The sequence below is a fragment of the Rattus norvegicus genome, chromosome 2 (assembly GCF_036323735.1).
Source record: "Rattus norvegicus strain BN/NHsdMcwi chromosome 2, GRCr8, whole genome shotgun sequence".
In the NCBI taxonomy this organism is placed as follows: Eukaryota; Metazoa; Chordata; class Mammalia; order Rodentia; family Muridae; genus Rattus; species Rattus norvegicus.
In genome coordinates, this window is record NC_086020.1 from 139,156,968 (window position 1) to 139,171,458 (window position 14,491).

General features: G+C 42.6%; 1 long non-coding RNA gene across 7 annotated transcripts in view; it reads right to left on the bottom strand.

Annotated features, from left to right (window-relative positions):
• Positions 1–14,491, bottom strand: part of LOC102547111 (uncharacterized) — an 85,514-nt gene that overhangs the window by 63,822 nt on the left and 7,201 nt on the right. For all 7 annotated transcript variants that reach the window (XR_005500949.2, XR_001836715.3, XR_591090.4 and 4 more), the window contains one exon: positions 3,518–3,613. This is a non-coding gene — a long non-coding RNA (uncharacterized LOC102547111). The remainder of the gene's footprint in view (positions 1–3,517; positions 3,614–14,491) is intronic.

Genomic DNA, 14,491 nt, shown 5'->3' on the forward strand with positions numbered 1-14,491 from the left:
TGTAAGAAGCCTGAACATTTACCTTAAACAACAACAAAAAGAAGACTCATTTAGAATTGCAGTAGTGTATTGGAGCAGTTTGTATTATTATAGTGTGTGAATATGTGCTTGTTCATAAATGCATTTATATGATACAAATAGAGATGTCCTATACAAATACACACATGTGTATATTCCTCATGCAACTTTCTAGTTATTGGTCAATATTTACATAGTTGTTACCACCAACTTAAGTGCGCATCAACTGATAAAAATGAGTTATCGTGTAAGTTCAGTGAGGGATCTCAGAAGCTCACAATCCACTCTAAGCAGATAACTCCCTTTCTAGTACATGTTACGTATTGTAGCAGTGAATCATTAATCCACTCTGGCTCCCGGTGGGTGAGCTTGCTAGAGTTGTCTGGATTCGTGAATGAAAAACACACCACACGCGCACACACACACACACACACACACACACACACACACACACTCACTCACCCACCCACCTGTGCATGTACGCACGTGCATGTGCACACACACACTAGCCTAATTTTGATTTGTCTTGACTAGCCCAACAGCTTTGCACTTCCAAACCTCCAGTATTCTTTAGTTAGCGCCTTCTAAATCTATATTTTATTTTTGGTGGCCCAGACCCAAGCGGGCTCTTAATTCTAATCTCTCTGCTTTCCCATCATAGCATGGTCTGTCCTACGCCCCTCTTGTGGCAGAATTCCCTTCTCCTCTGTGTTTCTTCCCTGGGAATCCTATAAGTCCTGCCTCTTTTACCCTGCCCAACCATTGGCCGTTGACTCTTTATTGATCAATCAAAAACCAGCTGGGGACAGGGTCTCTTAGCATCTGGGCAGATTTTCATGTGATTTTGGGAGCTGGATTAAGACAAAGCATTAGAACCAATCTCCAACAATGTATTTCCACACTGAAGCATTATTCTTTAAAGAATATATTTTTCTGTCATTCAAAAACAAAAGTAGGGTAATGCAAGCAACCACTTCTGAAATGACTGAAAAATCGTAATTGGTATTAATAACAAATGAGGGAATTTTGTTCATCAGAAAATCTACAAGATGCAAAGAAACTGTTGTGAGAAGGGAATGCTGCCCATTAAAATGGGGTATTAAAGGAAAACACACAAAATAAAACAACAATATTTTCTACTGTAGAATTTGAGCTGCTTGTTTTCTGCTCCCTTTTTACTTAGCGAAGAAGTAGGATAAATTTCTTTCTGAGCCTCACTACCCTCACAGGTAAAACAGATAAGTAACCAGAGTTAACACTTGATGTCGTAGCTGTTCAAGGATGTCTGCAGGTATGGCACAGCCACGCTGTAAGGACAATATTACATATCTAGGAGAGAGGGATATGGTTACCAAGCCCCACACTAACTAACCCTGGGGCCAGCTCCTGAGAATCTATGCTTCCCTTCTCTTTCTTCATGATTCCAAGCTAACCAATCATTATCCAGAGATGCAGAAAGCTAGCAAACCTATGATCCCATGATTGTTACAGGATGGTAGTACCCCACTGCCCTGAAGTGAGGAAAAGGGTTCTTCTGTCATTATCATGTTTGTGTTAGATAGAACCATGAGACTAGCAATCGATCACTGTTTCAATGCGAAACATTGACTGATTTCTCTGATGTCAACCACAAGCCTGAGTTCCTTATCTTGATCTTATTTAAGGCTCACAGCAAATCTGTTTTATTTTTTAAGACTATTGTGGCTCCTACATTACATGGAGAAACTGGGGCACAACAAGTACAGTAATCTAAGTAGGTCAGATAATAAGGTGACTAAGCTTTGGATTTGGAAGACTTGGTATACAGGGAAGTGGCATTGGGGTCTGAAGGAAAGATCAAGAAAGGAGAAGTTGGCAGAAGCCACTCCATTCAAGGTGTCAGTATGCCAGCCAGGGACATGACGTAGCATAAGGAGCATGGGAGACAAGAACCTGCAGTGAATGCCCTAGAAGAACCAAGAGGTGAGCATGCAGGTCCAGTACTGTGAATACATGTGGTTAAGAGGGAGAGTGGACACAGGGCCCAGACCTCTGGCGTACACTGGCCTACACACCCTGTCTGCTCAGAACCTGCTTTAAAAACACGTGTACTCTAAATAACAATAGCACAGCTTGTAGATGGGGCAGGTTGAGGCTTGAGGGGATTGGAGGAGGCAGTGCACCTGCCCTGACAGAAAATCAGTTATGCTTAAAGAGACATATGCCCTTCCCTTTGTGATACAGACAATTGGAATAGTGGGTACATGTTACCAAGATTCAACAATTGCCAGACAACCTAGCAGGACAGACTGGATCTAAGAGACAATGGGTGGGAGGGATTCCACCTGGATCAGGACTGCTCAGTTCTGTTATCCAGGCCTCTTTAACTCTAAGCTTCAAGTCACTAACTCAAAGGCAGGCTTGAGGACCACTGATTCCTTTTGTTTCTCTTCCTATCATGGCCACATGAAGTAGATCCTCGTTCTCTGGTTTTCACAGTTATGACTCTCTTTAACAAGCACACTGTGGACTGAGTGTTTAGCCTTCATTGCCTGTTGGGGTCTGCTGGGGCCCAGACTAAAATCTCTAGCAACAGAAATAATTATCCTGGGTTAAAGACGGAAGCAGCTACAAGGAGATGACTATGAGCCCAGGATGCTGAGGCCTCTGCAAGGACAGAAGGCAGAAGGGGCTGAGGCCGAAGAGCCCATCGGGTTAAGAAAGCCGGAACACAGTACAAGCTCCTAAGGGAAGCCCTGCACCACACCCATGTCTGCTCACATGCTGTAAAGAGCAGCTCTTTCTCCACTCCTCCTTCTGCCTTACCAAGGAGCCTTTCTGTGCTTGTCAAAGTGTAATTAAGACACTTCAAATTTCAAACTGACCTGCTGGTCTAACAGCTCACCACCGAGGAGGTGTACTGAATCAGGAGGGCTGAGTATTGCCAATATTTTGAGAAGTTATCTATGCAGATTCCATTTACCAATGTTCTGAACACCACCTTTATGTGAAAACAATATCTGTATTGTTTTGACTACAAAGCATGGTTTTAAGTGATAGACATCTTGAGTTTCTCCAGAAGGGTGCTACAAACATAAACAGCCTCAGCAGCAACTCAATGAGCACCATGCTCCTTCCTGCCCCTCTGTGAGCACCATGCTCCTTCCTGCTCTTGTATCATTTATTGTGCTGTTTGTGGCGTGCTGGCCTTGTGGATTGTCTCCCATTTGCTGCAGAAGCTGTACTGAGTCATTTGCTACCTTGGTGAGGGATTTTTTTTCCTGTTTTTATATTTATGAATTTGTCCCCCTGGGAAACATCAAGGTCAATTTCTGCCATTAGTTTCAAAATGCAGAAGGTTTAACTGTAGGTGATGTTGATCGTGCAGGCAGACAAATATAGATCTGAGTCTTAGATATGAATTTAAAACTGAAAACACTGGGATGGGAACATGAAGTGTTGTGAAGTAAACAAGAGAGAATGAAAGTCATGAAGGGAAAGTAAAACGAAATATGAATACCTGTTCTTCATTCCCACTGTCCCTTCTGTGAGATGACACGACACGACCGTGAGATGCTGTGAGATGGCATGATTATTCTGGGTTAATTAGAAGAGTCTAGAATGAAAATAGAAAGGTAGTAGATAGTGGCTAACAGATTAAGTTTTCAATTTCAGGGTCTTAGCTTAGTCCATTGGTTCCCAACCTTCCTGATACTATGACCCTTTAATATACTTCCTCATGTTGCGGTGACCCTCAAACCCTAAAATTATTCCATTGCTACTCCATAACTGAAATGTTGCCACTGTAGGAATCATAATGTAAATATTTTTGGAGATAGAGGTTTGTCAAAGGGGTCATGACCCACAGGTTGAGAACAACTGGTTTATTTATTTTGGTTTTCTGAGGATATACTGGGTTGGTTGGTTGGTTGGTTGGTTGGTTGGTTGGTTGGTTGGTTGATTGGTTGGTTGATTGGTTGGTTTGGTTTCAAGCTAGTGCTGCAGCTCATAGTTCAGGCTGGCCCTGTACCTGCCATTCTTCTAAAGTAACTGGGATTACAGATATGGGATATCATTTATTTCTATTTCTAAAGAAAGTAAATAGCAATTCTAACTTCAAGGGAAGGCTTCAGACCACAGACAACTTACTAAGAGCCTTTTTTGGCTGTTGGCTGATAGCTCTGGAACTTTTAACAATGTTCCCTGCACACAAGGAGGAAGGACAGGAGGTAAACAGAATACCAGTGCACGGTATTCATCAGCTACCCTGCTACTGTGGTGGAAACATGTGGAGAAAAATAGCCTTCAAGTTAGACATCGCCGTCAGTAACGACTAAAGGTCACCTTTGATGCAAGTGTATATGAACTTAAGTACTGTGAGACAGCTTGAATGCTAACTTGGAAACCAGAAGGAAAGGGGGTGCTCTGAGTGGTCACAAGAGAGCCATGCCATAACAGTAAGGGCCAGATAGACATTACAAACATTCAAGGCTCTCAAGATTTAATGCCCAGGCATCCTTTTCTAGAGAATGTTATCCATAAAAACAAGGGAATAAATCAAGAGCTAAATTAAGGAAGCAGGGGCTCCAACAAAAGATCTGGGAAGGGAAATCCCTGGAGACAGACCAGTTCAGATTATGGAAAGGGGGCCATGGGTGGAAAGTCACTAGGAAAAGGGGAAATCAGTGGCCTCTCCAGCCAAATACAAACAAGTTTCAGATGTAAAAATTTTAAGGGAGAACTATTGTCCTTTTCTTTCACTCTTACCGTGTGTGTGTGTGTGTGTGTGTGTGTGTGTGTGTGTGTGTGTGTGTGTGTGTGTGTGTGTTGGTTAGATTTATTTTATGTGTATAAGCCTTTTGCCCTCAGGTATGTCTTGTGCCTGTTGAGGTCAAATGAAGGCATAGGGTCCCCTGGAACTGGAATTATAAATAGTTGTTAGCCCCTATTCTTCCATACATAATAAATAAATCTAATTTTAATCTTCTATCATCTATCTACCATCTATCAATCAACAATCTATTACCAATTTATGTAGTATCTATGGGTTTAGATGGTATGATGGTAGGGTGCTAAAGACTGAGCTAGTGTCCTTACAAGAAATACAACGGAGCTCTTGTTCTCTAACTATCTCCTTCTGACTAGCCCTCATCTGCTTACCAGGATTAGCAAGAGGGAGCTATCCACATCCAGGGAACAAGCCCCAGAAGACACTAGACTGCCTGACATGTTTCCTGAACTGAGCCTTCAAGCCTCCAGCTATGTGGGAAAATAAAGTTTTGGTGTTGAAGTCACCTGGTGCTTAGTATGTGCTCACCACAGCCATAGCTGGCTGGGACAGAATTTACTGAGCAGTTTCTATATGCCCACATTGGTCTAAATGCCAAGGGTGCAAAAACAAAAATCAAAACAAAACAAACAAACAAAAAATCCCCAAAAACAAGTTCCTTGTTTGTTTTTTGGAATCATATTGTAGCTTGGGCAACTGATACATAGCCAAACTTTTCAATACAAATTAACCAATGCTTCAATAGACCAAAAACATGGAGCACCACATGTCCAGAGGAAGAGATCTTCCGATCTCTTCTCACCAAGACTGTTTAATCACTTGCGATTGCAGAATTTGGAGACCCTAGGGTTTCCTTGTGAGCTTGGGTGTTTTCCTGTCCTTTAATGGAATCATTGCACCTACTCATGGGGCAATCAAACCCTTCCAGCCTTTTACTTCTAAGTTTTGTCATCTAGTTTTGATGTTAAAATTGGTTATAAATGTCAATAAAAAGGTAGATGTGACAAGGGTCGGTCTGATGCTTGAAGCAAAAGAGAAAAACAAACAAAAACAACTAGACGTGGCTTTGTTCTATTCATATGATAAAAATATGTACAGAAATCACAAGCAAATAGAAATAAGTCTAACTCCAGCCCAGTGCTTTTCAGATGATAGCAGATGAGGAAACACATAATAGCAGATGAGGAAACACATAGCCACCATGATAAAAGGCATTGCCTTGAAGTGAGCTTCTTGTACACTGTTGATGAGTTCTAGAATGGTTTATTGATCCCCCTCACTATAGAACTTTTTTTTAACTTTAAATGGGCTTTATTGCATAGACACAAAAAAGAAAAAAAATTCTTGTATTAATATCCTACATGTTCATTCTTTTTTAAATTTTTTATTAGCTATATGTCTTTACTTGCATTTCAAATGTTATTCCCCTTTCCGGTTTCCTGTCCATAAGCCCCCATTCCTTCCCCTCCCCCTCCCCCATATGGGTATTCCCCCTATACATCCATCCCCCCATATTCCCATGCACTGGGGGGGTGGGGTCTAACCTTGGCAGGACCAAGGGCTTTCCCTTCCCCTGGTGTCCCAACAAGGCTATTCTCTGCTACATATGCAGTTGGAGCCCTAGGTCAGTCAATGTCTTTCGGTGGTGGTTTAGTCCCTGGAAACTCTGGTTGTTGGCATTGTTGTTTCTTAGCGGGTTGCAAGTTCCTTCAACTCTTTCAATACTTCTTCTAATTCCACCCAAGGGGGTCCTATTCTCACTTCGGTGGTTTGCTGCTAGCACTGACCTCTGTATTGGACATGCTCTGGATGTGTCTCTCAGGAGAGATCTATATCCGGTCCCTTTCAGCATGCATTTTCTAGCTTCGTCAATCTTTTCTAGTTTTGGTGGCTATATATATATGGGCCACATGTGGGTCAGGCTCTGAATGGCCATTCCCTGAGTTGCTGCTCTAAACTTTGCTTCCATATCCCCTCCTATGGATATTTTCTCCCTTTTAAGAAAGAGTGGGAGCATCCGCATTTTGGTCATCTTTCTTATTGAGCTTCCTGTGGTCTGTGGATTGCATCTTGGGTAATTCGAGCTTTTTGGCTAATATCCACTTATCAGTGAGTGCATACCAAGTGTGTTTTTCTGTGACTGAGTAACCTCACTCAGGATGGTATTTTCTAGTTCATTCCATTTGCCTCTGAATTTCATGAAGTCATTGTTTTTGATGGCTGAGTAATATTCCATTGTGAAGATGTACCACAGCTTTTGAATCCATTCCTCTGTTGAAGGGCATCTGGGTTCTTTCCAGCTTCTGTCTGCTATGAACATAGTGGAGTATGTGTCTTTGTTATATGTTGGGGCATCTTTTGGGTATATGCCCAAGAGAGGTATAGCTGGGTCCTAAGGTAGTACGATGTCCAATTTTCTGAGGAACCTCCAGACTGATTTCCAGAGTTGTTATACCAGTTTGCAATCACACCAACAATGGAGGAGTGTTCCTCTTTCTCCACATCCTCACCAGCATCTGCTGTCACCTGAGTTTTTATCTTAGCCATTCTGACTGCTGTGAGGTGGGATCTCAGGGTTGTTTTGATTTGCATTTCCCTGATGACTAAGGATGTTGAACATTTCTTTAGGTGCTTTTTGGCTATTCGATAATCCTCAGCTGAGAATGTTTTGTTTAGCTCTGTACCCCATTTTTAATAGGGTTATTTGGCTCTCTGGAGTCTAACTTCTTGAGTTCTTTGTATATTTTGGATATTAGACCTCTATCAGATGTAGGATTGGTAAAGATCTTGTCCCAATCTGTTGGTTGCTGTTTTGTCCTAATGACAGTGTCCTTTGCTTTACAAAAGCTTTGCAGTTTTTTGAGGTCCCATTTGTCGATTCTTGATCTTAGAGCATGAGACATTGGTGTTTTTTTTTTAAATATTTATTTACTATATTTATGTATACACCATATAGCTTTCTGCCTGCATGTATGCCTGCAGGCCAGAAGAGGGCATCAGATCCCATTACAGATGGTTGTGAGCCACCATGTGGTTGCTGGGAATTGAACTCAGGACCTCTGGAAGAGCAGTCAGTGCTCTTAACCACTGAGCCATCTCTCCAGCCTCCGAGACATTGGTGTTTTATTCAGGAAATTTTCCCCGGTGCCCATGTGTTCGGGACTCTTCCCAACGTTTTCTTCTATTAGTTTGAGTGTATCTGGTTTGATGTGAAGGTCCTTGATTCACTTGGACTTAAGCTCTTTGTACATGATGATAAGCATGGATTAATTTGCATTCTTCTACATGCTGACCTCCAGTTGAACCAGCATCATTTGTTGAAAATGCTTTCTTCCTTCCATTAGATGGTTTTAGCTCCTTTGTCAAAGATCCAGTGACTATAGGTGTGTGGGTTTACTTCTGGGTCTTCAATTCCGTCCCACTGATCTATCTGCCTGTCTCTGTACCAATACCATACAGTTTTTATGACTATTGCTCTGTAATACTGCTTGAGGTCAGGGATGGTGATTACCCCAGAAGTCCTTTTATTTTTGAGGATAGTTTTTGCTGTCAGGGTGTTTTTTGTTATTCCAAATGAATTTGCAAATTGCTCTTTCTATCTCTATAAAGAATTGAGTAGGAATGTTGATGGGGATCGCATTGAATCTGTAGATTGCTTTGGGCAAAATGGTCATCCATGAGCATGGAAGATCTTTCCATCTTCTGAGCTCTTCCTCAATTTCTTTCTTCAGAGACTTGAAGTTCTTTTCATACAGATCTTTCATTTGCTTGGTTAAAGTCACACTGAGGTATTTTATATTATTTGGAACTATTATGAAGGGTGTCATTTCCCTAATTTCTTTCTCGGCTTGTTTCTCTTTTGTGTAGAGGAAGGCTACTGATTTATTTGAGTTAATTTTATACCCAGCCACTTTGCTGAAGGTGTTTATCAGGTTTAGTAGTTCTGTAGTGGAACTTTTGGGGTCACTTAAGTACACTATCATATCAGCTGCAAATAGTGATATTTTGATTTCTTCCCTTCCAATTTGTATCCCTTTGATCTCCTTTCGCTGTCTGATTGCTCTGGCTAGGACTTCAAGTACTATATTGAATAAGTAGGGAGAGAGTGGGCAGCCTTGTCTAGTCCCTGATTTTAGTGGGATTGCTTCAAGTTTCTCTCCATTTAGTTAGTTTTCATGTCTTCAGGAAAGATCTCAGCTCTCTTGAAATCACAACAAATCAGCCTGGCTATGCTGCATGATAGCTCCATTTACTCTTAGTATATAAACATTGGCTTAGTAATAATATAAAACAAATGAGCTAGGGGGCCCATTCATAAGCAAACTATTTGGGTGAGAGGAAATGCCAGTGCAAAATCAGTTTGTCTGCAAAGCAAAAATTTTAAAACGGAGGCATAAAATGCTTTATATCTATATATCCAAGAAATACTTTAGATATTGAAAATAACTTAGCTAACTGACTGTATGGAAAATTCAAGAATTCTTCCAAATTTGTTAGCCATAATTACTAAGTTATTTGATGGTTAGATGAGTAGCAGTGCTCAAAATATATAGCAGAATGGCAGAATGGCAGAATCTAGCAAGACTGGTACAGTAGAGAAACTACAGCCAGTCAGACCCAATGTCCGCTGTCAGGTATGTTTCAACTGTTCTTAGAGAGACTCACTGATGACCAAGTGGGCGAACCTTGCCTCCTCTCCTCTCCTCTCCTCTCCTCTCCTCTCCTCTCCTCTCCTCTCCTCTCCTCTCCTCTCCTCTCCTCTCCTCTCCTCTCCTCTCCTCTCCTCTCCTTTCCCCTCCCCTCCCTCCCCTCTTCTCTCTTCCCTTTCCTTCCCTTCCTTTCCCTTCTTTCCTCTTCCCTCCCCTCCTCTCCACTCTCCTCCTCTCCACTCCCCTCCCCTTCCCTTTCCTCCCTTCCCCTTCCTACCCTCTTCATTTTCTCTCTGTTTTAAACCATTCTCTTCAAAATGGATCTTCCAGATCTTTTGTTGTAACTTCAACCTTTCCCTATGATTGAAAGCTATACCAACCCAACCAACCATAAAAAATCTCCATTTTTAACTACAAAGATTTTAAGAGAGAAAAGATTTTTAAAATGAAAACTTTCCACATGCATACCCTCTAATCCTTTCACAGAGGTTATGTAGAATTTTGCTAGCGTTGCATTGTGGAAAACATGGCAGAGTAAGAAAACAGAGAGAAGGAACAGCTGTGCAAGCCCTATCTGTGGCAAAACCAAGAGAACAGGAATAGTTTTACAGAGCAGCTGAATAGAAAAGGAAGTAAAAATCATGTTTCCAGGAGAGACTGGTTATGGACCTAAAAGAAAAATCAAAACAGTGTTCTCCAGTGTTTGGGCCTTGGAGGGATAAGAGTCTATAGTCTCTTATTCGAGTTTGCAAGAACAAATACTCTTGGTAGCTTCAGGAAGTGCACATTTAAGACTGAAAAAGAAAAGCTGGAGATGTGACTCAGTGATAGAGCATTTGCCTGGCATGCACAGGTTCAGTCTGTAGCACGTGCGCTACACACACACACACACACACACACACACACACCACAAAGACTGAAAGGAATCATACAAATAAGCCACTTCTGCAGAAATAATCCGTTAATGAGATTAGGCAGCTGAATAATTAGTTGAGTTACAAAGAGTAGTAGGGATTCAATAACTCATCACATGTACACACAACCCTAAATATTAAGAAAATTCCTGGAGTTGGGGATTTAGCTCGGTGGTACAGCACTTGCTTAGCAAGTTCAAGTCCCTGGGTTTGGTCCTTAGCTCCAAAGGAAAAACAAGATAAAAAATTTCCTATTCTGAAACACAGCATTGATCCCCTTCCACACAACTCTCTTACAATTTCTGTTCCCTTCACTCTCCCACACAAAACTGACTACCTTAAGGATGCCACAAGGAGGTAGAGAAAGATTGCAGTGTAAATTTAAAGTGATGTGCAAGGTACTTACATCTCTAACAAATGAGCATTCTGACCCCACCCCATCACTGTGAATTTTAAATCTTCAGGTCAAAGATTTCTCACAGTCAATAGCCCGAAGCAGAAACATAAGGATCAAGAGACGTTGTGGTAGGACGGTAGGAAACGAAACAGATGTCAATTTTCATTTGAGTGGATATTGCCATTACTTCTTTGTAAATGGTCGCTCTGCCCCTTCTGCTTATTGATAGGAAGAGGAGATAAAAATTGTGTAGGGAGCTTTATGGTAAAAGAGACTGAAATAGTTTTTCCTGTTAACTGAAGTCCAGAAACATTCTTGGGCCCAGGTTGGTAGCTTCATACTTACGGAGACCAGAGATGCCAGGAGGACAGGATGACTTTTTCATGTCTTTCTTCCTTCCTTGGGAACCTCGCTCCTGGGAACCATAGTGAAGGCCTGGACACCGACAGTAGGAACTGGACAGACCAGCTCATGGTGACTCCATTTCTTCATCAGGTAAAGCTTTGTCAAGTCTAAGACAGTCATCCTTTAATGATACCCAGGTCCGAGACCCCTCTTATGTACTGGAGCTCTGTCTTTCTTCTTTCTTTTAAGATCTTTACAATAAGATACTTCTTCCTAAAACTCGCCCACTGTGTTCCGTGAATTTCATTCTTCAAATCCAGGAGACAGGTATCCAAAAGCCACTCACTCAGGTTAGCATTGATTTAGTCAGATTGCTGGGAGCTTAGCTCTCCCACATCCAAGTTAAGTCCACCAAGAGCCAAGAAAGACTGTGGTTCTCAAAAATACCCCAGCATTCTCCTATCAGTCCTGTTCATTCAGAACATGCGCACAAAGATATTTCACAGGCCGCTCTGGCTCCCTTCACCGCTTACTTCAAATGCCTTGCTTTTGCCATCCATTCTCTGGTGTCCTTGAGTATTTGATAGTGCACATGGTATTACCTGTTCATAGTTTCACATTTTAAAATCAGCGACCATGAGTGTGGACACTTTAATTGCCCTCTGCATGAGAGTATCTTTGCTGGGGGATTTAGCTCAGTAGTAGAGCGCTTGCCTAGGAAGCGCAAGGCCCTGGGTTCGATCCCCAGCTCCGAAAAAAAAGAACAACAACAAAAAAAAAAGAGAGAGAGAGAGAGTATCTTTGCTGACAGAAGTAACTAACTTGGTAGGGACAAAGAGAATGAAGATGTAAGAGAAAAGAACAACAAAGGAAAAACTGTTCGGTAAATGGAACTTTGAGACTTATTTTAGACCAGGTATCCTTTAATTATTTATAGCAAAATCTTCAGAAAGCAACACATAAAAACATCAGTGACAATAACAGCTAACATGTAATGTTGCCAGACACCATTCAGTACTGAGTGCACATCTATTCCCTTAACTTTCACAGTATCCCTGCATATTCTCTCTCTGTCTTTCTCTGTCTCTCTCTGTCTCTGTGTCTGTCTCTCTCTGTCTCTCCCTGTGTCTCTCTGTGTCTCTGTCTCTGTCTCTTTGTCTGTCTCTGTCTGTGTCTGTATCTCTCTGTCTCTCTGTCTCTCTGTCTCTCTGTCTCTCTGTCTCTCTCTCTCTCTCTCTGTGTGTGTGTGTGTGTGTGTGTGTGTGTGTGTGTGTGTGTGTGTTGACTATCTGAAGAGTTAATCTGAATTTCCTTTTGGCTTATGCTTCACAGCATTTCTATCAAATGGAGACTTGTGGATAAGGCAGATGACAAAGCCATCTGGCCACACTCTATATAAGCCAAGCTTCTGACCAGAGGTTTCCAAGACATCATCATCACTTCCTATCTCTGGAATAGCCCCAGAAGCACAGGTCCTGCTCAGGTCACAAGATGATGATGATGATGACGACGACGACGACATTGATGATGACTACAATGATGATAACAGCAGAGGCAGCCAGGGGTGGCCCAAACAGGAGCACACATCAACATTCAAAAACAATTTTCCCAATGGTGGGATTTCCTGCTTCAAAGGGTTCACATTCCTGAGTATTCACAGAGAGAGCTGAAATAAAGTTTTACCGAGGGCCATCTGAAGGGAACGGGGTAGAGGCAGAAAGTAAGATTTTCAGTCTGTATGGTTTTTAGAAGGGCCGTTGTGTGGGGAGAAAAGACTGGATGTAGCTGGCACTTGGAGAAGAGTCCACATGAATGTACTTTCTCTCTAGTTCCCTCCTACACACTAGGAACTCCGCAGGAAGCTTACCTCCTGACTAGTACTCTCATCTTTAAATCAATATATGCACATGGATGAATGACCTTCAGTAAATATATTTTAAAGTGTAGAGCGGGGAAGTAAATCAGGCGTTTGCTATACATCTTACTGTGTGTCTTAATGCCTCTGTACCCTAAAGCAAAATTACTTGGGGGTTTCTCTTCTGTAAGATGGGCTAATCCTTGTAGCTTGCTGTGAGCATTGCATGCACACATAGAGGCACACCACTTGACAGAGAATCCAGTTAGACGCTAAAGCATTTGGTTAAATGATCTGCTAACATCAGTTCCTCCCACATCTGCCAATCCAATTAACCTCATCCTCTTGGCAGACGGCGAGAGAGTACTGTGCTGAGATCAAGCTGACCACCTTGCCTGGAACGAGGCCCGAGTGCAGTAATCACCCACACACTTTTGCTTGCTCTGCTCCCTTCACCTCTGACCCAGTCTACTCACTCCGGTTCACAGCGTGGTGAGCCAATATCACAAAGAAAAGGCACATTTCCTACCTTTGAAAAGAATGGGCAGAGACCCAACAGACTTGTGGTGCCTGCCATTTCCCATCTGTAAATTTCTCAGAATACTTTCCAGTAAACGATCTGATAGGGTTCGCATCATGATGAATAACGTTAAGTGCCTTCTTAATAAGATGGTTTCTTAAGGGCTGCAGCAGGTAAACTCTGGATTCAACCAATCTTCTCTATGTGCCTGCATCCTAGAATCTCACAGGCGTTATAGAAATTCATTAACTAGTAAACGCTTCTGCTTGATTCCAACAAAGAGTGGATAGTATTGCCGTGGGTAAAGTCCAGTGTCACCTCCAGAATGTGGGGTCCTTGAGTCAGCAGGCTTCCACAGAATCGACCTGGTGGGGTGGGTCTTTCTGAGAGCCCTTTCAGAAGCCACTCTCACTTCCACTGTTGCACAGTTGAATGCTGCAGGCTCATTGTGAACGGATCATCTGCTCCCTCTCGTCCTAGTGGGATGGGGTCGTCTAAGCCCTGGACCTACTTCCTACTCCCCACCCACTCCAGGGGGCCCCACTATTGTGCAGAGCCACATGCCTTTTCCCAGTCCTCCTCATGCTTCTTCCGCTTCATGCCAGATGTATTTAAGCCGGCCTGGTTTGGGCTGCGGCAAACCTCTTTATCTGCCTTCTCATTCCTTCCTCTCCTTATTCATGCTGTTGCATAGGGCTGGACCAGCTTCCTGAAATCTCGTGGGATATGGGGGCTTTTTCCCCTGCAGCCGGGCCTCTGGGCCTAGTTGTTTTGGGTAACTAATTTCCTCCCTTCTTCTCACTGGAATACACAGAGCTTCCTTTGCTCAGTCCCCACCCCCTGCCCCTCGCACCCCTGAGAAGTTTGTCTGAGGCCTGGAACCTCCCTGTGCTCTTGAGCTTCCTGCTGTCACAATGCAGGATTTCCTGACTGGAGATGTATATGGCTGAGGCACAGTTAGGCTCTATCCTGACCACACCTCACCAGCATCCTCCTCCTCACTGTACAATATATCATATTTCTGT